The sequence below is a fragment of the Triturus cristatus genome, chromosome 1_1 (assembly GCF_964204655.1).
Source record: "Triturus cristatus chromosome 1_1, aTriCri1.1, whole genome shotgun sequence".
Taxonomy (NCBI): Eukaryota; Metazoa; Chordata; class Amphibia; order Caudata; family Salamandridae; genus Triturus; species Triturus cristatus.
Genome location: NC_140579.1, coordinates 551,983,714 through 552,006,192, shown reverse-complemented (window position 1 = coordinate 552,006,192; position 22,479 = coordinate 551,983,714). Strand labels below are relative to the sequence as shown.

The window sequence follows — 22,479 nt, the reverse complement described above, 5'->3', positions numbered from 1 at the left end:
ATTCAATCAATGATGAGAGCCCTGGCTAGATATATTTGCCTCCATCAAGAATGCCCAGAGATTGAGCAGTGGCAATTGACAGCATTTGGGTTGCAGACTGACACCCTTCCACAAAATCCATTTGTGCTGGGACAGATTTTTGCAGAAACATGGACCCCTTACAAGCTAAGCTGTTAGATGTAATTTTGTTTTATTCTTTCTTTACCCAGCAGGGCTTTGCAGAGGGCACTGTAAAAGGTTATTTTTTGGCCCATTTAGCCTTTCTGTCTTCCCAGACTTGCCGTCCTTGTTTAAATCACCAGTTGTGATGCAGTTCTTGAAAGGTTTAATACATGTTCCCTCGCAAACTCTTGTTGCTGTCCAAGTGGGAAGTTTACTTGATCTTAACATTTCTTATGAGTATGCCCTTCAAGCCAATAATAGTTGCACACTGTCTCTTGTTCCTGACAACCATCTCCCTCTTTGCGATTACGTCAGTCCGTCGCAGGAGCGAACTGCAGGTTCTTTCGCTGCAACCACCCTTCACCACCACCTTTCCATACAAACTGGTGCTCAGGATCCAGATGGCCTTCTTACTAACGGTTGTGACTCCCTTCCATGTTGGTCAATCCGTCATCCGTTCTTTGCCCCATTCGTCACCCCTTGAAAAAGGAAGAAAGGCTCCATCAGATGACGTCGAAAGAGCTTTGAATCTTTATATTGACTGTACCAAGGCTTATCGAGTGTGATCAGCTCTTTGTGTGATTTTGTCTGGAGCAAAGTAAGGGAAGACTTTACAGAAGAGGACCCTGTTGAGGTGGATGGTCCTGTGCATCAAGATCTGCTACTCGTTAACCAAGAAATTGCCCACTGTGGTTTGAAACCCCTTTCCACCAGGGCAGAGGCTTCTACAGTGGCATTGGCACAAGGGTGCCTGTTGGACTTGGCCCTTCTGGCAGGTTCACCCCCGGGACTTTTTGCTTTCTATGGGTGACTTGGTGTAATGATTTTTGGTTTAGGCGCACTTTACCGCTGTGTCCCAGGGTAAAGTGCGTGCGTATGTTGAGGTTGGCCTGCCTCCCATAGGAATGCATGGGAGAATGTATGTGTCCTGGTAGTTCCTGATGCGTGGGGTGTGCAGGCCCGAGTTTGGTATGTGCGGACTCGTGTGAGTGAATGCTGCGCGATGATGGGTGCGGCGTGCATGTACCTAGTGTGGAAGTGCCACTTCTAGAAGTGGGCACTTCAGTGTGCAGTATGAAATGTGTGGCTTGTCTGGCTGGTGGAGGTCATGTGACGGACTAGGGAAATCCCCAGAGTCAGGAGGAGTCACCCAGTGGTGAATGGGGAGTTAGCATGCTGATGGCTGGGGAGGAGTATACCTGGGTCCTGAATAGGACAGGGCTTCCCCCACACAATGCTGGCGCCGGCCCCTGTGGTGCGTCTGATGACCCTAGCCCTGCCAGTGAATAGGGAGAGGGGCTGAGCAAAACAAAGTGCTCAGGAACCTGTTGTAACTGGTTCGCCCCTTCCCTGCACCTTGCAGACAAAGGATTTACTGTATAAAAAGGGGCTGTGTCCCCTTACATTTGTTGTTCTCTTGCAGGATCAGCTTGAGGGGGGCCTGCTGCTGCTGGGCGCCAGGAGAGACCGCCACTGGGGACTGCCTCCCTGCTGGAGGGCCCTGTGAGCTGGCTCTGGGCCCAGTCTTTGCCCCCCTGCTCTTGGAGGACTTTTTACTGGACTTGCTATTTCTAAGCGCCTAGGGAGCGCTTTTATGGGCTTTATAGCGCTGTGAGCGCTGTCTGACTTTATAGCGCTAGGAGCGCTGTGATTCTGATAGCGGGTGCCCACCCCGTGATTCTGCCGTTTTCTGACAAGTTCGGCGGGTGCCCACCCCGCCGTTGTGCTAGTTACGAGGGAGCCTACCCCTCGCCGAGAAATCACCGCCGCGGCCCCAGCGAAACAGGAAGTCAGGCGTCCCCTGGGGGCGGGCCGCGGGACGGAAGCCTCACTCTGAAATCAGGAAGCGGACAGGAGCCTACCCCGCGCTCTTGTACAGCGAAGATCCAGGCGGGAGCCCTCCCCGCGCTGGACGAAGGGAAGGAGTGCGGATAGAGCTGGTGCGGAGGGGGCGCGAGGCACATTGTCGGTGCCTGCCCCTCCGCGTTACTAGAAGCCTCGACGTTCCCACACGGCCGGAGAGCAGAGACGACGCGGGAGTCCCCCGAGCAGCCCGGTGAGTGTCTAGAAGGGCTGGGGGACTCCGCGCGTGCTGTGGGTGCGGGGAGCCGTGCTTACGAGCCCCGTGAGGCTCCAACGACGGGGGTAAATTGAGTTTCGAGGGTCCCAGAGAGGGGGCCCCCACCTATCCCTGCCAGTACTTGAGCGGCCCCGCCTGCCAGAGGGCCGCTCCAACGTTGGGGGCGCATTGTTTGTGCAGAGCCGGTTGAGGCTCTAGGGGGCATTTCGTTGTCTAGAGCCCAGGGAGGGCTCCACGAGAGAGACAGATTGCTTCTAAAGGGCACAGTGGTGCCCACGCCCCTTTCCACAGCTGCCCAGCACTTAGTGGGCAGCTGCCACGTTTAGGTGGGGGACATTTTACGTTTTGGTTTGCGCAGGTGGCGCAGCCTGACTTGAACACAGGGCGTCCTAGCCTGGACAAGGCCAGTTGGCCTAGGGACTGCCACAGGTGGTGGCATGAGTTCTTGCGCAATTGTTCCTTACCTGCACCTCTGAATGTTTTATGCATCATGTGTTTTCTTTTATGACACCGCTGAATGTAGTTTCTGCATCATGTGTTTTCTTTCAGAACACCGCTGAATGTTTTATGCCTCATGTGTTTACCTGCCCGGCACCTCTGAATGAGTTTATGCGTCATGTTCTGCACCTCTGAATGTTTTTATGCATCATGTGTAATGTGTGTTTTCCCCTACAGGTATTGTGATACTTAGGGGGTTGTGTTCCCCTGGTACCGGTGGTACTAGGGAGGTTCTGAGTCCCTGCGTGATAGTCTCCTAAAGTGGTTAGGGTTGCGTAGGTGGTACTTTCTTGTTACCAGTAGTTACTGGTTGTGTGCTATATATGTTATTTTTGTGCTACAGTAATTTTATATTTGGTGCTAAGTGCTAAATATCTAAAAGTGCCAATTCCTGACAGTGGTCCATGTGGCCCTGTCCCCTGTACATATAATCCGGGATAAGCCTGTCTGCTCGTGCCAAGCTACCAAGGGGGTGAGCAGGGGTTATCTTTGGCGTGTAACTCCCCAGCCCTGACTAGAGTGGTGGTTTCTGTCTGGCTTTGGCGCAAGCCCTAGCCAACCAGAAATAGCCATTTCTAACATTGGTGGCAGCGGTGGGATTTGGACTTGCGTTTGCGCTGTACCGCAGCAGCGACTGGCTACACCACAAAACTCTGCATTAGATAACCACATTTTAGGGATTATTGTTTTTGAAGTCCATTATTTCTTCTCCTAAAGGTGTCCTTTGTGAATTATGTACCCCTGTGCTAGCTCCGACCCCCAGGTTCCTTGTGTTAAACTCTTCTCAGGAACATCCGCCAAAATGGAGCCTGCTTTTAATTTCTGTGGTCTGTTTAGATACAGTAGGTTGGAGTTGGTAAGGTTCTGTGAAGAGAGAGACATAGAGGTGGGTGAGTCAGATACCCAGTCCAAACTGAGGGACAACCTGATCCTATGGCAAAAGGATGAGTGGGAGCAAGAGCGCAGTGAGGAAGATAGGGCCCGGGCCGCACGCCGAGAGGGTGGTGGGTCTGAGGGGAGCCCTGAGGAATCTGAAGAGGAGGAGGATTACCTGACAGGGACGCCAGTAGAGAGTGAAGACCCCATAGATAGGGAGTCCCTTGCTGGGTCCAGTGTCAGGAGCAGCACCCCATCCCTTTCCCTGTCCCCAGAGGAGTGGAGAGATAGGAGGGAAGAGAGGGAGCATCAGCTGGCCATGGAGAAGCTCCGGTTAGAGCATGCCCGGGGGATGGCGCAGCTGAATATAGAGGAGGAAAAGCTGGAGACCGAGAGGGTCTTAGCACAGGAGAGGATGGCGGAGGCTGAGAGGGCCTTCGCCAGGGAGAGATTAGCTCTAGAGGGTAAGTTGTCCCCAGAGCGCAGTGGTAGTTTTCTGGGCTCCCCAGGGAGGGTTGAGTCCAGTGGTGGCAGCCATAGAGAGACCAGTGCAGAGAGTCCCATTCCCAGTTCCCCCAGTCTGGTGCCCGTTTCCCAAGAGGAGGAATGTAGGTTGAAATTCAGGGGCAGGAAGAAGCTGCCTCACCAGTCTTGGGAGAAGTTTGTGGAGGAATGCGATGATGCACTGTTTGATTGGGTAATGGTTCGCACGAAAGAGGATTATTACGAGCTGTATGATCTGGTTATAAAAGAGCAGCTATCCAGTAGTTTTTATCCCGAGTTGTGCCAACACCTGTTAGCATGGGGGTGCACTGATCCATGGAAACTTGCAAAGGAAGCAGACCGATGGGAAGGGGCCCCAAGTTATGATGAGGAATGGGATAGTTCTTCCCACACTAGTGACTCAAGTAGCTCCCAGTCCAGCGTGGTGGAAGAGGCTCCGTGTAGCCCAGCTAGGTCCCAGGATAGCGAGGAGGGTGTAGGGCCTTACGGCCTGGCTCAGTGGAGCAGGAGTAAGTGGGTGACCGAGGGTCCCCAGACGTACGAAACCCTGCCTCAGGACTTGGATGGTTTCATGAGGGAACACCAAGTTGGGGACCTAGGCTGTCCTGTTAGCCCATTTGAGGAGGATCACCTAGTGAGTAGAGGACCTGGAGCGCCTGTAAGCAGGGCTCCTGTGGTTCTAGAGTCTGGCCGTACCGCTCCGGTAGGGAGGGTACAGGAGTCCAGCGTGAGGAGTGGTTGGGGGATGAGTTTCCCAGTGGATGCACCAGTGGACCAGGGACTAGCCAGTGGGGCTAGATCTTCTTGGGGGGACCTGGGTGGCGCCACTTCTGTTCAGGGGATCTTCGCGCACTGTCAGGAGGACAGGGGGCGGGAGATCTGCGCCAGGCAGACAGTCACACGACACATGGGTCATGTGTCAGCCTCAGGGGGATGGTGTGTAAGTCCCCAGAAGTCCTGGAGTGCCAGGCAATTATTCCACCGAAGGGTTTAGACCAGAGGTTGGAAGGCCAGGTTCAGGAGCAGCCTGACCTGAAGGGCCGGACTACTGTAACCAGTATCCTGACCGGTTCTTCTTCCAGAGGTACCGCCCCAGTTGGTAGGGAGCAGGACTCTGGAAGGGGGTGCAGAGGGTGGGAGAGCCCACCTCTGACCCCGGTGCAACTTGAGGGGTTAAACCCTAGGTTGGGAGACCGGTTCTCAGGGAGGGGTCCTGAGCTGGTTGGTGAGTTATGTTACGGGGTCGCCTCTCAGAGGAAGAGAGGGCGGAACCCTAGGAGAAGAGGTAGGGGGAGGAGAGCCTCACCCGTGACTTTTGGTCAGCCTGAGGGTACGGACCCTAGGCTGGAGGATCAGTGGCAGTTTAGAACTGCCCTGATGAGGGGTAGAGTGGAAAATGGTCGCTATGTGCCAGGGGTTACTACCCCCCACTCTGTGGTTAGGCAAGGACCAGTGGCACCTAGGTGGTCTAGGGCCTGGTCCTGGCCACGGACAGCTGAGGAGTACCAGGGGGGTAGCCCAGTTGGTCCGCCGAGTTTTTTCAGCAGAAATCATGTGAGTTCAGAGTGGTGTAAAACCGGAGAGTGTCCCTGCCGTTGCGGGCCTGCGTCCGTGTTTTATCGCCCCAAGCAGGGAAGACCATCACGATGATGATTGGTCTACCCTGCGTTTTGGCTGGAAGGGGGTCGTGTTGGACTTGGCCCTTCTGGCAGGTTCACCCCCGGGACTTTTTGCTTTCTATGGGTGACTTGGTGTAATGATTTTTGGTTTAGGCGCACTTTACCGCTGTGTCCCAGGGTAAAGTGCGTGCGTATGTTGAGGTTGGCCTGCCTCCCATAGGAATGCATGGGAGAATGTATGTGTCCTGGTAGTTCCTGATGCGTGTGCATGCCCGAGTTTTGTATGTGCGTACTCGTGTGAGTGAATGCTGCGCGATGATGTGTGCGGCGTGCATGTACCTAGTGTGGAAGTGCCACTTCTAGAAGTGGGCACTTCAGTGTGCAGTATGAAATGTGTGGCTTGTCTGGCGATTGGCTGGTGGAGGTCATGTGACGGACTAGGGAAATCCCCAGAGTCAGGAGTCACCACCCAGTGGTGAATGGGGAGTTAGCATGCTGATGGCTAGGGAGGAGTATACCTGGGTCTTGAATAGGACAGGGCTTCCCCCACACAATGCTGGCGCCGGCCCCTGTGGTGAGTCTGATGACCCTAGCCCTGCCAGTGAATAGGGAGAGGGGCTGAGCAAAACAAAGTGCTCAGGAACCTTTTGTAACTGGTTCGCCCCTTCCCTGCACCTTGCAGACAAAGGATTTACTGTATAAAAAGGGGCTGTGTCCCCTTACATTTGTTGATCTCTTGCAGGATCAGCTTGAGGGGGGCCTGCTGCTGCTGGGCGCCAGGAGAGACCGCCACTGGGGACTGCCTCCCTGCTGGAGGGCCCTGTGAGCTGGCTCTGGGCCCAGTCTTTGCCCCCCTGCTCTTGGAGGACTTTTTACTGGACTTGCTATTTCTAAGCGCCTAGGGAGCGCTTTTATGGGCTTTATAGCGCTGTGAGCGCTGTCTGACTTTATAGCGCTAGGAGCGCTGTGATTCTGATAGCGGGTGCCCACCCCGCGATTCTGCCGTTTTCTGACAAGTTCGGCGGGTGCCCACCCCGCCGTTGTGCTCGTTACGAGGGAGCCTACCCCTCGCCGAGAAATCACCGCCGCGGCCCCAGCCCCAGCGAAACAGGAAGTCAGGCGTCCCCTGGGGGCGGGCCGCGGGACGGAAGCCTCACTCTGAAATCAGGAAGCGGACGGGAGCCTACCCCGCGCTCCTGTACACCGAAGATCCAGGCGGGAGCCCTCCCCGCGCTGGACGAAGGGAAGGAGTGCGGATAGAGCTGGTGCGGAGGGGGCGCGAGGCACATTGTCGGTGCCTGCCCCTCCGCGTTACTAGAAGCCTCGACGTTCCCACACGGCCGGAGAGCGGAGACGACGCGGGAGTCCCCCGAGCAGCCCGGTGAGTGTCTAGAAGGGCTGGGGGACTCCGCGTATGTGCTGTGGGTGCGGGGAGCCGTGCTTACGAGCCCCGTGAGGCTCCAACGACGGGGGTAAATTGAGTTTCGAGGGTCCCAGAGAGGTTGCCCCCACCTATCCCTGCCAGTACTTGAGCGGCCCCGCCTGCCAGAGGGCCGCTCCAACGTTGGGGGCGCATTGTTTGTGCAGAGCCGGTTGAGGCTCTAGGGGGCATTTCGTTGTCTAGAGCCCAGGGAGGGCTCCACGAGAGAGACAGATTGCTTCTAAAGGGCACAGTGGTGCCCACGCCCCTTTCCACAGCTGCCCAGCACTTAGTGGGCAGCTGCCACGTTTAGGTGGGGGACATTTTACGTTTTGGTTTGCGCAGCTGGCGCAGCCTGACTTGAACACAGGGCGTCCTAGCCTGGACAAGGCCAGTTGGCCTAGGGACTGCCACAGGTGGTGGCATATGAGTTCTTGCGCAATTGTTCCTTACCTGCACCTCTGAATGTTTTATGCATCATGTGTTTTCTTTTATGACACCGCTGAATGTAGTTTCTGCATCATGTGTTTTCTTTCAGAACACCGCTGAATGTTTTATGCCTCATGTGTTTACCTGCCCGGCACCTCTGAATGCGTTTATGCGTCATGTTCTGCACCTCTGAATGTTTTTATGCATCATGTGTAATGTGTGTTTTCCCCTACAGGTATTGTGATACTTAGGGGGTTGTGTTCCCCTGGTACCGGTGGTACTAGGGAGGTTCTGAGTCCCTGCGTGATAGTCTCCTAAAGTGGTTAGGGTTGCGTAGGTGGTACTTTCTTGTTACCAGTAGTTACTGGTTGTGTGCTATATATGTTATTTTTGTGCTACAGTAATTTTATATTTGGTGCTAGGTGCTAAATATCTAAAAGGGCCAATTCCTGACAGTGGTCCATGTGGCCCTGTCCCCTGTACATATAATCCCTTGTAAATTCTGCCCGTGCCTGTTGGCACCTTGTAAAGTGTGTGTTTTTATCTAATGTGTTTTGGTAATACAAAGGTTATTTTTATAGAATACCTTGTGTGGAGTTTCCTTTGTGGTGGGCCTTGGGTGTTGTTGCTGGGTGCGCACGCAAACGCTTTACACATCGCCTCAGGGATAAGCCTGTCTGCTCGTGCCAAGCTTCCAAGGGGGTGAGCAGGGGTTATCTTTGGCGTGTAACTCCCCAGCCCTGACTAGAGTGGTGGTTTCTGTCTGGCTTTGGCGCAAGCCCTAGCCAACCAGAAATAGCCATTTCTAACAGTGCCTATCCTTGACATCTGCCATGCTGCGACGTAGGTGTCGGTGCATATGTTCAAGAAGCACTATTGCCTTAAAAGCTGGGTCTGGTTGGAAGGAACATTCACCCTCTCGGATTGTGTACTGCTTTAGTATCTTAAATGTGAAAAATCTCACGTGTGAGAAATCTGAAGTAAGAAGTATCTATAAGAATACCAATAGAGCTTTTTCTGCACTATGCTAAGGGCGAAAGCCCAAGCGAGTGGACTTGAGTAAAGCATTTGTTTCTAGACAGCTAGATAGTTGTTTATTAATCTCTATAACCACAGTATTTGAGGGAAGAAGTAAAAGGGAAACAGGGCAGTAATTGCTCAGAACCACTTAATTTGCAGAGGGCTTCTTGCAGAGGCACAGCAGGCACTAGTTTTAACATATCTGGCACCGTGGTTACTTTGAAAGGTAGAGTGGGGAGGTCTAATCAAGCAGGGCAGATCTTTTCTACTGCTAAAGAGTAACTGTTGGGTGAGGGGCAAGGATGTAATGGAGATACTGATGTGATGGAGCAGAGCGAAGCAGGAATTATTCTCACTATATGTACTCCAGAACTGGGAGCAAGAAGTGTTGTGAGAAAAGATCGTGGAGAACCTACAGTGGAATAACAAATCCAGCGATGTTGTTTCGGCGACCCAGAATGGGTTTTAACAATTTTATCCTGAAAGAAGGTGGAAAGGTTAGAGCAGAGTTCCAGGTAGGATGTTGTAATATAAATACAAGCAGAAGGGTTCAACAAGTCCTTGACTGCAGAGCAAATGTCACAGAATGCATTATCATCTGATTCTATCTTTGTGGCAACCTCTGTGTGAACCTTATAAGGCATTTGTAGTTTTTAATGGCTGCATGGTTACTCATTTTCAGCTTGAGACCATCATTTTTTCTCCAAGCGATTTGTAGTGTTGCTCATCGCCACAAAGTTAATCTGTGAACTATGGCACCAATGGTCTCTTCCAATGAGACCAAAAAAGTGTGGTAATCATTTACATAGCAGAGGAGATCCTATTATTTAAATTACTTTGAAATGAGGAGATGTCAAGTTATTAAGGTAGTGGCATCTCCAAAAGTGCTTTAGATGGAGTAAATTGATTTAATTTTAGTCCAATATCTAGAAAAAAAAATTCAAATATTTGAAAAGGTTACTATGATTGTGTAAGGAAGGGATAGAGAAACGTACTGATTAGTGATCTCTCCTATTGAGAAGAAAAGTTGTCTGGGACTTTGGAGAGCTGAAGTTCATGAAAATTGCAGCACAAATTGAACTGGCTATATGAGTAGAGGTAGTAATGATTTGATGAACTTCCATGGCTCTCAAAGCAATTATCAGTGAAGTGTCACGAGGAATTATTCTCTAGATGAAAGTTGAGATCACCAGCAGATGATAAATTTTGCAGCACCTAATACACACAGACCAGAAAGTAACCAGTACAGAACCACGTGGTTGGTAACTCACAAAGCCAGTAAATCATGTGGCTAAGTAATACTTGACAGTAAACAAGCGACATTCCGCTAATTGGGGGGAAAAATGTATCCAGAAATGGTACATGATATATTAAAACGAAAAATAATGGTGAGGCTGCCTCCTGTTCTAAGGGAAGGGTCTCAACACACAACTGAGTAACCCTGGAGAATAGCAGCAGTATATCTGGTCCAGAAGCCTCTTGTAGTCATGTCTGTGTTAGAAACAGGGTATTGGTCTGTGTCAATGAAATCACAAATATCCACATGATGTCTACAGTGAGATCTGACGTTATTAGAAAAACTGTTGGCAAGGATGGGCGTGAACTGCAACAGGGTTGCAATTTGTTATAGTGTGGAACAGTAGTTAAGCAGGAGGCATTCAATGTGTAGAAGAACCAGAATCAGCAAGAAATTAAAAGAGCAGCATAAAACTTGCCTTATCCAGTGGTTTAGGTTTAAATTTGTTTTATTGTCGTATTTGCATATCAAGTTAACAAAACACATCGTGAGAGAAGCCTCTCCATTTCACATTGTGATAATGCACCGTTTAACCCCTTGTGGGAAAAAGAAAGAGAGAAAGGAAAACGAAACTCCCGCCCACACCCCTATTCTCCCCCCCTCCCTCCCCCCCCGACCCCGGTACCACTTGCTTTGTAATATACGGTGTTAGGGTTGGTGTGGGGTTCTCATGGGTTCTGCTGTGATTTTAAGTGTTTTCTGGGTCTGCGAGACGTAGCAAATGGTGAGGGCGTGAACTCCCTAAATTCCTTAGTAGGGCTATGAAGGGGTGCCAGATGAATCTGAATATTTTGCCGCGCAGTGTAAGGGTGAGTATCTCAATCCCCAATATGTCCCATAAACGCCGGAGCCAGGCCACATTATTTGGGGATGTGGGTGTCCCCCGTAATGCCAAGATGGTCTGATGGGCCATCTTGGCACTACGTGCATCCTCAGGCATCCTCTGCGAGATGAGAGAGGGTAAGTGAGGGGGTTGGGGAGGCCTACTAGAGTGTATGATGGGAAGCTGGGTAGAGAAATGAGTGTCAATGTCGTCCAATACCAGCTTTCAGAACGCTATGACCCCCTGGCAATCCCAAAGTATGTGTGTGAACGTGCCTTTTGTCCCACACCGTCGCCGGCAAGTGTCACTGCGGGCCGGATTCCCCCGGTGGAGCCTCACCGGAGTGAGGTACCAATAGGAGATGAGTTTGATGGCCGTTTCCGTGCTAGCTATGTTATAGGTGGTATGCCGATCTCGATGGTATATGTCGTGCCATTCATTTGGGGAGAGTTGCTGACCTATTTCAGATTCCCAGTGATTCTGAGAGGGGGATTGATCTCCAGACAGGTTAGGCTGGAGCAGGACATATAGCTCCCAAATAAGTCGTTTCTCTGTTTGTTTACCTAAGAGTCATTTCTCATAAGGTGTCAGTGGCCTCCCTGCTCTCTGGCTTTTTGACGGATGCGTTAACCAATGTCAGATTTGGAGATATCTAAAGCGTTCAGTCTCAGGGATAGAAAAAGTCTCCGGCCATATCTGAAAAAATGGTCCCAGCCCAGGTGTGAAGTGAGGGTTGTCTGCAATCTGAGTCAGGGGGACGGCAGGGTAGTTAGTCTCCTTCTGCGGACGCATCCATCCCACACCTTTAATAGAGAATTATGCGTCATATGCCAGCTAGCTATAAGCTCTAGCAGAGGTGGCTGATATTGGGGAGGATCTTCTTTTGAATATTTTCTAGCATAATTGGTCAGCTAAGATCGTCTCGTATAAGAAAAAATGTATCACATAAAGGGAAGAATATCTCGACTAGTTGCAAATGTAGGTCTTGTGCATTTCTGCATCTGTGATGGTGACTTGAGTGGAATCAAGTTTTGGCCAAAACAGGACCAGGTCAAACAACTAAGAAATCATTTCTCGATACCCGTAGTAACAACTTTCTTTCAGCATTGAAAGAGGTGCAAAGAAAATTAGATCAGAGCACAATGGCAAAGTCCGTTTAACTATTTGCCTTGGTACACATGATTTAACATGCTAGAGTGTAGATCTAGAAGAAGACCAGGAAGGTATTCTTGGAATGAGGGAATAACAATAATGTCACACTTGGACTGAATCCAAGAGTAAGGATTAGTGGAGTGAGTGTGAGGGGATATTTGATCAAGTACTTTTTTTTTTTTTTTTTTAAACAGAGTTTTATATAGCGCAAACTTGACCCGAATCGGGTATCAGAGCGCTTTACATAGCACCAGTTGCATTACATGAGGACACATTCATTTTTTTTTGTTAGGTACGGGGAGATTAAGTGATTTGCCCAGAATCACAGGATGTTCAGCGTCATTGCCGAGACTCGAACCCAGTTCCCCAGATTCGAGGTCGAACGCCCTAGCCTTTAGGCCAACTCCTCTCCCCAATTACTGTTGAATCTGGAGACATGCGTTAACTAAAAAAGGACTCTAGTGATAGGGATGATATGCACCAGAAGGTTTATGGCAGTGTCAGTGCTACTAACTGGCATGAGATATGTTGGACGACTACCCAGAGATGATGACTGGAACAACTGGTCAGTACAAAACAAAGCATGCCTGCAGTCTGGAGGGAGTTGGAACTGAACATACTAGTATGTGTTTTACCACAAAGAATAATATATTCTTCACAGAACTTAGAACAAATGGGCCAAAAAAATGCGTTGCTAACTAACCAATTACTACATCCCAAACCTCATTCTACTACTATGATCTCCAAAATAACCCTTTCTAGACTCTTCCCTCCTTGGATCAGCACAAACCTAATTTTAATACTAGGATATCGCAAACAACTCTTCTAAATTCTTCTCTCACCTATCCCTCCTTTGATTCATCTCAAAACTCATTTTACTATTATGATCTCCCTAATCCATCTCTAGAGATTATTCCCTTGTCCATCTCTCCTTATACTCATCCCAAACCTTATCTTACTACTATGATCTCCCAATAAACACTTTCAGAACTCTATCCCACATTATCCTTTTCAATCCAACTAACACTCACATGTCCACGGCTCAAATTAACTCCTGTTTCACCATACTAATTCACCACTAATCCTTTTTGGGTTACGGAGTAGAGTGCTACTCACCGAAAAGTGATTTGACGCCTCGTCAGAGTTGGTAAGCGCTATATAAATACAGTTACAATACAATATACCATAAAGTAAAAGGAAAAATGGTTGATGTCCTTTATATTGCCGGAAAACAGTGGTTTGATATGCAACTTCCTAATAAACATATCCCATCCGAGATACAGTATTGTGTTCCACCCCTTCCAGAGCACTTTCTGACTGGATAATAGCATGTTTGCCAACCAAGTAGAATGGTTGTGCTGTCCATTATTGCAATAAACAAACCGGCTTTTAGTGGCTATCGGAATCTGTTTATAACTCATAAGAGCAGACACTATCGAGCCATTCTGCAGGCTCAGCGTTTTTAAGAGAAGAATGCGCAACTTGGATGGTCTCCCTGCAAAACTGGGTGTGCTACCCCAAAAGGTAGGTCTAGCATTGAGCACAAAAACAGAGAGAATACATAAATGTTTGACAGACCATACTGTTCGTGTGGGGGAAGCTGAAGGAGAGGAAACACAAGAATGCAGAGAGTTGTCAGGAGATGTTACCTTCAGTCGATATGTATTGTTAATAGGACAGGGCGAATTTTGAATTACTCTAGTGTAATTTGAATAATTTCAGAATTTCTTTATCACAATTGCAATGCAAATTCCCAAAATCACACCATATGACCAGAACGTGAGCGCCTGTTGTTCACAGCACTTTATTTTGGCTCTATTTATTAGCACAAAATGCATTCTTGCATTGAAAATGGATGCAAGGACACATTTCACGCTAAAAGCCGGATTTGCCTTTCGTGTATTTGTGTGTATTTTCCCAAAATTTCATGCAATTAAATTAAAGCAAACTACGCTGATTTCTCATAGCCATTATCAATAGCGAAGACTGTGTCCATGATCACTTTGTGTTGAATATATTTAGCACACATTTCAAACATGAACAAGGATAGAAGCAGAAACCTCCAATACTACTGAACAGGGGAAAAGAAGTCCAATGGGGGGGAAAAGAACGGTGCAGGGCAGAGGGTGTAGAGGAGAGCAAAAGTACAAGTAGTAGCTGCTAAGAAGTCTGGATTTATCCTCTACTGAGCATATCTAGATCGAGGATGTAAGTTTGTAGTAAAGGAACATGAGATCCACCTTGGACATATTAAGGCTGGGAAAACTGGAACTTAATTAACAAACCTTGGTGTAAAAGAGGGTGGTTATTCTCTGGTCAGGAAAACAATTATTTTCAGGTTCCAATAAATGGCACAATTTTGAAATTGTTGTCTTTTACCTTTAGTTTTACCTTTGTGTACCAGGTATGATCACCTTTCTGGGTGGCTGCTGGTAGTTGTGGCAGTTGGAATTCGGGATGGAATCAGCGAAGACCCTTTAAATATCCACACAAAAAATACATTCAAATACTTTTTAGGATTTATGATGTTTAAGAACAGAATAGTGGCTGTTCAACCAAATGATGTAGGTTCCAAGCAGATCGGAAAATCATAGCAAAGCGCAAAACAAGGAGCATAGCATAATTGTTTTACTTATGTAAAATCAATGCCTTGGTCATCAACTACTTATTAGACTGCATTCTCAAGAAACTATACACTGCTTCCTTTTGGAGGACATTGAGGCACTATTTAGTAGGGTGTGTGGATGTGTCTAAAATCTGTAAGCACTAAATAGTAAAATGAATCCACAAGTTACCCATGTATATGCCTTATCTGTATTGTGGTAAAGTGTTCTATTGATCTCAGAAGCTGCATCTAGCATATATATAAAAGGCAGATTTTAACTCCCAACCGTGTAGAGTATGCACTACTTGACCTTTTGATAGCCGTTGTGCTCAAACTGATTCTTATTGATGGGAAATCTGCTAATCATATCTCATTTCATATTATGTTGGGCACAGGTAACTTAATTCCGACGTGCACATCTCTCAACTCAACCTTCAGGCCTCTTTTAGGCTGTCTACCAGTATATGGCATCTACCTAACAAAATTGATGAACTAGCGACCCACCTATAGTATGCCCACTACTCTTGCGCCCACACTATGGCAAGTGGCAAGTATCTATACCATACTTTCTTCAGTGTAGTGGAAAATCTTTCTCATTCCCCTACCTCCTCTTCAACCCTTCCCCTACTTCTCATTTCTGATATTCTTTTTCTTGCTCTCCTAGTCTTGTTTCTGCTGTCTTTTGGGCGTATTAAGTCAGATTAAATGTGTGTCCTCAACACGTCTCTAAACTATACAGCCAATTGTCATTGCTCCCATTATCAGATATCAGTTGCCAAGCATCCAAGGTTTATCTTCTACAACAAGATATGCAACTATGAACCACATTATTTACCAAGCGGTTTGTCCGGTTCTATTGCTCGTTGTAATTTCTCACCTGCTTATTGTAGTAAAGTGCCCTTTTATTGCATGGTTTCCCACCAGTGTTTGCCTGATGTTTGATGCTCCTTTACATAAGTGTGCCCTGTGTTCCTGCTAATCAGGTATGCCACCCTCAGAGACTCTTTCCCTGACCCAGACACACTGCCAGTGCAGTCTGTATGCCAGGGGAGACCCTAAAACTACAAGTCAACATGGCTTACATTCCTGTGTTCCTTGATTCAAGTTTGTGCAACCTGACCTGTGCACTGTTGCCTAAAAGCTTTTGCTCTATACTATATCAGCTGTATACCAATGTTATTAGTTATCACAATCAGCATTTGGTGTTGCAAACCAACAAATAATTAAACAATTTAAACATGGAACCATGCTCATATTACATAAACATGTTTAATCTGTTCCAATCACAAATTAACATCTTGATAGAAATGTCATCCTTTACATCCACGTAGTTTGTTCTTTCAAGTATGTTGCCCAATGCATTTCGGGCCTCAACCGGCCCTTCTTCAGGGGGTACTCTGTAAACAATATAAATAATACTCTCTTTGAGAAACATAATAATGAGCAGGGTAAGTGAACTTATGTATATACAAACATTACATTATATGTGCAATACCGAAAATAATGTGCTTTTTGTATCACCAAATTAAATCTCAAAACAACAATGAAACCCAAAGGTCGAAAAGGAAATGGAAGAAAAAAAATATCCATCTGAAAAGTTCAAAGAAACTTCACCCACTCCATTATGGTGATGTGCTCGAAACGCGAAATTTAAAGTGACCGCGATCACGCGAAGACGTGCCCAAAACTAGAAAACAAATGCATTAAATCCAAGGAAGAAGACTGAGACCCAAACTAACCTTGAACTTGCTCCGCATATACGCCCTACTAAGAAAAACGTGAAGTCTAGAGACACAAACAGAACCGAATATCATTCTGTGTTCTAATACCGAAAACCTCTTCCACTACCTAATGTCAACATCTGACGTGCCGGTCATTAAAATAACTGACCTTCATTCAGTGTAGAATAGCAAATGCTCTGATCTCCTTGGCGTGCTGACCCCAACTGGTCTACGACGAAGGCGTGTACCGTGGAAACCCGCGGGATGTGATTTATTCAAAAAGAACAACAACGGACTACTTGCCTGAACTCAGAATAATCAGCGCCATCTCTAAAAGGGCAAAGTGCACTGCTGTGCCGTTAAAAAGTTTTAAAAAAAACAAATGGGAAGAAATACGCAAATCTTCCAAGTGCCGATTTAGTAGTGTTCGTCTGGAGACGCACGTGCAAAAGAAAAACTTAATAATGTGCACAAATAAAATTCCCTTAAGGAAAAAGAGACAGAAATAAAGCACATGATCAAAAATGTATAACTAACACAACATCCTTGTGATACAGCACATATGCATGATCTCGAAATTCAGTCCAACATACAGTGTATGATGAAAACATAAATCTATGAATACAGAACACCTACAATACTCTCTACCTAGTGTAGAATTATAAAAAAACACCCTAAGTCTACTTTATCATTAATCCCTTTGGGATCTTGGGTGTTAAGTCTCCTAATCCAATAAATCTCTCTTTGTAATAATGACCTAGTCAGATCTCTGCCTGGTGCGGGTTTGACCATCTCAATCACCTGAAATTTTAATTGAGCTATGGTGTGCCTATGGTTCATCCAGTGTACTGATAGACTGCTTTTGGTGTTAGAATTTCGAATAGTGCTCTTGTGCTCTGAGATACGTGTTTTAATTTTTCTCTCCGTTTTGCCTATATATAATAGTCCACATGGACATTTGATTGCGTATATTAGGTTTTTGGAGTTGCAATCCGCATTATGACTTGTTTTGATAGTTGCTCCCGTTTGGGGATGCTGTATGCTGTCACTGCATATCACGTTGTTGCAGTGTACACAATTGTGACAACGTCTTTCTAGTTTTGGGCACGTCTTCACGTGATCGCGGTCACTTTAAATTTCGCGTTTCGAGCACATCACCATAATGGAGTGGGTGAAGTTTCTTTGAACTTTTCAGATGGATATTTCTTTTCTTCCATTTCCTTTTCGACCTTTGGGTTTCATTGTTGTTTTGAGATTTAATTTGGTGATACAAAAAGCACATTATTTTCAGTATTGCACATATAATGTAATGTTTGTATATTCATAAGTTCGCTTACCCTGCTCATTATTATGTTTCTCAAAGAGAGAATTATTTATATTGTTTACATAGTATCCCCTGAAGAAGGGCCGGTTGAGGCCCGAAATGCATTGGGCAACATACTTGAAAGAACAAACTACGTGGATGTAAAGAATGAAATTTCTATCAAGATGTTAATTTGTGATTGGAACAGGTTAAACATGTTTATGTAATATGAGCATGGTTCCATGTTTAAATTGTTTCATTATTTGTTGGTTTGCAACACCAAATGCTGATTGTGGTAACTAATAACATTGGTATACAGCTGATATACTATACAGCAAAAGCTTTTAGGCAACAGTACACAGAGGTCAGGTTGCACAAACTTGAATCAAGGAGTATATGTTTGTTTGTTTTTTGGCACGTTCAGACAGCGCGTCAGCCCCTGTAGCACGTTTGACTTTCATTATTTTTTCAAATTGTATTAAGCAGCTTACAAATAGGAGTGCCCCTTTATACCATTAACATTTTACATTCCTGTGTGCCATGCATACCAAAACACTGCCTTTGGCATAGGTCAGGCCTTACAGCCCTAACGCAGGGTGCACTATACCACAGGTGAGAACACAGTGGCATGAGCCCTGGGTCCCTACAGTACCTGTGCCGTTCACAGGTATTGTAAGTGCAGTAAAGCCATTTATAAACCATGGGCTGGATGTTTGGCACCCCAAACTCCACAGCTCCAGGATGGCTTTCTTGAAGACTGAGAAGGTTGGTATCAAACTTCTCAGCCCATTAAACCCATACTGATGCCAGTGTTGGATTTAATGCCAAATGCACTCAGTGGACACCTTAGAGATGTCCCCTGAAAAACGACCTAACTATAGTGCCCTGGCTGAGTGGCTGCTCGCCAGCTGCCACCCCCAGACATGATTCTGGACTGCTAGGTAGAGAGCGTTTCGCTCTCGGGGTCCTGAAACAAGGCACATCTTGGTCAGGTGTCATGCCTCCTCCCCCAGGATGGGCAGGGTCCACAAAGGGGAAGCTTCAAAGGCTTGCCGCCTTTGTAAGTTGACCCTGCCTTTTGCTGCTCCCAGCAACTGACCCCCACCGGTTCTGACCCCCACTTTGGAAGGGAGAATTGGCGGGAAAACCAAGATATGGGGAGAGGTGTGACCACCTTTGCCAACTCCACTCCTCAGGTGCCGAAGGCGAAGCCTACCTCTCAGTCCCCGCCATCTCGAAGATGTGGGGACCCAGCCAACCAAAGAGAGGCTTATGCCCCCCTCCAACTGGAGGGTGGCATAATAGGTCGGGACCCAGTGCTCCCGACCTGTACCTACCAAAAACGCCTCTAAATTTAGTATATAGGGCGACCCCAAACTGTGCCTCCTCAGACAAGCAAGAAGAAGAAGGACAGAAGAGCCGTGCTTAAGGAAGAAGAGGAGGACACCAACTGCCTTGGCCCCAGCCCCACTGGCCTGTCCCGACCTCAACTTGCTCCAGTGGAACCCTTGTGTGTGCAGCTGCCAGCAGCCCCCCAGAACACAGAGGACCTGCCCTGCCTTCCCTGCAAAGACTCTGTCTCCTGTGAGCACCGGACCTGCTCCAGAAACAGACTCTTGCTCCGGCCAAATCAGCGAGTCTGTGCCACTCTACCCTTGACACCCACGGCCCGAGTTCGAGTGGCCCAACACCATGAGGAGGTCCCCCCAGCGAACTTGACTTGGGACCTTGTGATACCCGACCTACCTCATGCCACCCTACCTGGAAGGTACCACTAACCGCGATCGGAGCTATAAGGGAAATCAAACGCCTAAAGACACCCTTCACCCGATGCCCCATGGCCTTCTGTGGCCCAACCGACAGTGTCCAGGCACCCCCTTGTATCCCAACTTACCTCTCCAGACTGTGGCCGCCTCCAGGAAATATCCCTGCTAGAGCCTACAGGGCACCCGACGCCAACTCAGCACCCTGTACCCAGCCGCCCCTGTGCCGCTGTGAGTGCACCTTGTGTGCTAACTCAGATCCCCCTGTGCCCTGAGCTTAACCCTAGGAGCTTTGCTCTCACAACCCAGTGGCTTGCTCGAAAGCAGCCACCAATCGAAGTCCCCACTAGCCCCACTGGCTAACATTGGACCACAGCACTCTGCCCCCTAGTGCTGCTGTGGGTGTTCTTTGAGTGCATCTTTGACCCTGGGAACCCTTGTTCTAACCCCAGAAACTCGCTCTCAAAACAGATTGCTTACCTGCAAACCAATAACCAATTTTTTCCCCATAGGATTGCATTGACTGTTTTTCATCTGAAAAAGTGTTGAGTTGTGCTTATACGGAAACCCAAGCAACTGTGTTTTATGTCAAAGTGGTATACTTACCTTCATCTAGGAAATGTCCCAGTGTAATATCTAGGCATACCACACTGAGTAGAAAAAGTCATCCCGAAGTAATTACAATATAACGTCAACTGTCTTTAAGCGTTTCACAAACATGTAAAAAAGTAAATTTCATCCAGCTTGCATATTCTCATCAACCTGTTTTGGAAAGGACAACTTTACTTACCTGTACCAGGTCCTGCTTGCTTCTAAAGATAAAATACAACAAAATAAATATTTTTTATACACACAACTGGTCTGAGTTCAGTCTTTGAGAGTGCAACATCATTTCTTGCCTGATTGTGTACAATAAATGCTTAACACTACCCTCTGATGCATGGGAATTCGTTACAGATTTTTATTCTAACTTCTGTATCTAGCGTAGAACCATGCATCAAGAATCAATCCAATGTAAAAGCAATTCTGATGAGACTAGTGAATAGTAGTAAGACAAATAAAAAGTCAACTGGATTACTCTTCCACACATGATAGGTGAACACAGGGGATCCGTGGTTAGTGAAACTGAGTATAGAACACAGGTTACGGGAGAAAAAATGTATCTTTATGGTGACTCTCAGTATGTGGACTCATTCCCATTATCAACTTGTGGGCATCCCTGACAGAAAGGAAGCCAAAAACGACTGCAGTGTCAAAAGTGTCATACAAGCCCTTTCAACAGAACACCCCTTTGTCGTTACCCCATGTGAGCCCGCAGCAGCTCCCTTCTTGAAAAATTGAGCCAATCACAGTTGTTTTTGCTGGCAGCTAATGGGTTCGCAGAAGGTATTGATAATTGGAAAGAGTCTAAAGCTAAGAATAACAGAGTCACCATAAAGTGAACTTGATCCTTCTCTTATGTAATGCTGCTATAGAATACACTCAGTTGGTACGATTGCCTCCAAAAGACACAAAAGATCTGTCGGTAAAATTTAGGTCTTTGGTTCTAATGAGTTAGACGTTTAAGTCGTGTTTTTCTTCTCAGCTGAAGAGACATGCAGGTAGGGTAAACCCCCCTGAAATGGAATTAAAATTAAACATTCAGGACAACTGATCTTGCACAGTTTTCCAGTTAGAGACCATTGCCATGTGTCAAGAGGTGTCATGTGTGGGCTTCCATCAAAGTATCAATTACAATTGAGATACCTGAAGGTTTCTGGAGGGGGACTCCTTGAAGCATGTTTGTCGACTTGCATCAGCATGAGAAGGAATGAGAGGCTGCTCTGGACAGTCCTATCTTCCCTTCCACCCCATTCTAGTACCCCTGATCTTCAAGGTTTTTCTTTATTGATGCATGCATCCCTTGCACTGAGACTCTGAAAGATGCAAGAGACCATGCTACGACAAGAGAGAGAATCTCCAGATATATCAACAAAAGTTTGTCCTTCAAAAGAGACACTTGCAACCAGGTAATATATGCAATAGATGAAGAACCGATGTTGATGAATTGATCTGGAGGCCTAGATAATAAATCCAGAATGATCTTCATGTTTTGCTGACGTTTCCAAGCAAATGGGCCTTCACCAACCAGTTATTAACATTTGGACAAACACACCTCTCTTCTGAAGAGTTGCTGCAACTACAGCCATTCACTTAAAACAAAACCCTTGGAACGGAGTGTAGGTTAAAGGGAAGAACAAAATACATGTAGTGAGCTGAACCTACTTGAAACCGCTGGAATTTCCTGTAAAGACTTATTGATGAGAATGCGAAAACATGACACCATTCAGTCTGCCTTATGCAAATGCAAAGAAATCTGATGAGGGGCTAGCATGCGGAACCATTCTCTTTTGACCCATTTCTTGGCATGCATAAAGTCCAGGTCGATATTCCAGGCATAAAGTTTGCTGGTCTGCCTCACGGTCCACTGGCGTCTGAGGGGAAAGGAAGGTTTCATCATCCTCTTTTGCCTGTGAACAGTTCTGACCTCACATCGGGTCCTAAAGCCCTCTTCTTGAACTCAATGTTGCATGCTTGAGGATCAGGCTCCACAAGTTGAGGGAGTCAAAGTCGAGGATTTAAGGAACTTCACCACAGTATCCCTTGGCTCTTCCCATGGTAACGTTAGTATCAATGTTGAGTGCCCCAAAAGTTATGAGACCCTTCTATACATCCTACAGAGCCAAGATCTCAGATCGCGATGATAAATGTAAAGATCAGAAACTGGAGTCATATTGTTGATGTGCTACCGTCAGCAGAGCCACAAACCTCTAATGAAGAGCTACCACTTGTACAGATAGCAGAAGGCACCTGTCAATTACCCCGAGATCAAGAGGATCTGTTTATACTATGATTTTGTCTCCTTCAAAGACCAGTCATCTTCTTCAGTTGCTACCTCCTCGTGCTCCGCAGAAGCATAAGTCAATAAATATAGTTATTACAAGTCCACAGATTAACCTGCTACGAAAATAGCCACTCTCCTAATGCAAAAGAAAGAGGTTCATAATAGTCCTGCAGATCTAGATCCCATACTCCTCAAAGCAGGAAAATGTCCTCATCGTCGTTCTCCTATATATCTCAGGACTTCCGCCTCTTAGTGTTTTTCCAGAAGACGACGTGTTCTCTTTTAAATAAGTGACATTAAGACCAGCTCGAAAACTGAACATC

The 22,479-nt window shown here is 47.0% G+C and overlaps 1 long non-coding RNA gene across 2 annotated transcripts; it reads right to left on the bottom strand.

Moving 5' to 3' along the window:
- Window positions 1-553: 553 nt before the first annotated feature.
- LOC146870602 (uncharacterized) lies at window positions 554-16,442 on the bottom strand. 2 transcript variants are annotated; one of them, XR_014959413.1, is made up of 4 exons: window positions 16,376-16,418; window positions 15,807-15,882; window positions 14,260-14,355; window positions 554-641 (listed from the first exon to the last, which is right to left on the bottom strand). It is a non-coding gene; the product is annotated as an uncharacterized LOC146870602 (long non-coding RNA). The 2 variants fall into 2 exon arrangements; XR_014959412.1 differs by lacking the exons at window positions 554-641; window positions 14,260-14,355 and having other exon boundaries at window positions 15,736-15,882; window positions 16,376-16,442.
- Window positions 16,443-22,479: the final 6,037 nt, after the last annotated feature.